We start from the raw sequence: 1572 nt of genomic DNA, 5'->3' as shown, positions 1-1572 counted from the left end.
TAACTTAAACACCCTGTGACTTCTTTCTTTGGGGTTGGTTAAAGGAACAAGTCTATTGTACCAAACTAAAGACTCCAGAAGAACATAAAGGGTGAATATGAGAAGCTATATGTCTTCCATCCCATCAGAGTTTCTGGTGAAGTTAGTTGACACAATTCCAGACTGACTCAAGAAACTGGTGGCGACATCTGCAGCCTATATTGAATTTTAAATAAAACCTCCAACTAAAAGCTTTCCTCTCATATCTATTTTTTGGGGGGGTGGGGGGTAAAAATTACAACCAATAAATAATCTATAAGTATTTTAAAATAGGGAGTTACTTTACAATCACCCTGTATATATACTCAACTGAAAGAGCTACTAAATAGTTTCATGTTTTTATGATACTTTAACTAGGCATATTTATAAAATACACCATGTATTTCCAAGCAATCTTTCAGGCTCTGCTTGTACATTATATATATATATATTAAAAAACAAGGACACTGGACAGTGAGAAAATACGAAAAAACATAAAGGTTGACACAAAAATGGAGCAAGAAGTAAGAAACGAAAGCAAGAAAACTAAGATCCTTGTCCTCCATGACTACAGAAACCACAATTAATACATTTGGTATAGAACAAAATAACAGAAAATATAAGTTTACAAGACAGTAACTCAATCTGAGCTTCTTTCAGCTTCCATCTACCAGATCCACTCACAAGGCTTTGGTCTTCCCAAGACTCTTACAGAGGATACTTGCCCAAGGTGCTACAACTGAATCATGTAGATGGGAAGTAAACTTTATCACACTGATATGGTCAGCTGAAATTGTGCAGAAGCCCAATATAAATATACATGTCAACAATAGTTTAAAAGGCAGTTGTTTTGTGTTGTGCTCCTTGTGAGGCCATAATGCATCACACCATACCAGCTTTGAGATCAATAGGTACTAGACAGAAACAACAGCAGCACCCACCACCACCACCATCATTGTCAATACATTTTTTTCAAAGCATATGTTATAGCAATCTGGAAGTACATTATATAGAGCAGTGATTACTCTGGTGGACCCCCATCACCACTTGAAGTTTAAAAACGAATTTTATAGATATTTCTTCCAAATTTCCTATTTTGCTTTTCACACATTCACTCGTGTAGGTTGAACTATGTAAAACGTTAAAGACAGAAATCTAGCTGTTTCTGGTAATAAATACATCTAAAGCAGATCTTTTTCATAGTCCCTTAATATACAACTGTAGATCCCCAAATTGCTATTTTGCTTATGTGGACCCACAAAAAATCTTATATGGACCCCCAGAGATCATATGAACTCTGGTTGAGAACCGCTAATCAAGAGTGTCTTTCATTTTTAAGAGAGTACAGTGTGATTTGAGAAAGATTTGACAGATCCTTTTAATATGTATCTCCTTCATTGGATTCAATCCAAAAAATATATTATAGTGTAAGTAAAAGAGTCAGACTCTTTTACTCGTTTCAGTCATTTGACTGTGGCCATGCTGGAGCACCGCCTTTTAGTCAAGCTAATCAACCCCAGGACTTATTCTTTGGAAGCCTAATACTTATTCTAT

This window comes from Octopus bimaculoides, chromosome 7 (genome assembly GCF_001194135.2).
Source record: "Octopus bimaculoides isolate UCB-OBI-ISO-001 chromosome 7, ASM119413v2, whole genome shotgun sequence".
Taxonomy (NCBI): Eukaryota; Metazoa; Mollusca; class Cephalopoda; order Octopoda; family Octopodidae; genus Octopus; species Octopus bimaculoides.
Note: the sequence above shows the minus strand (reverse complement) of the source record.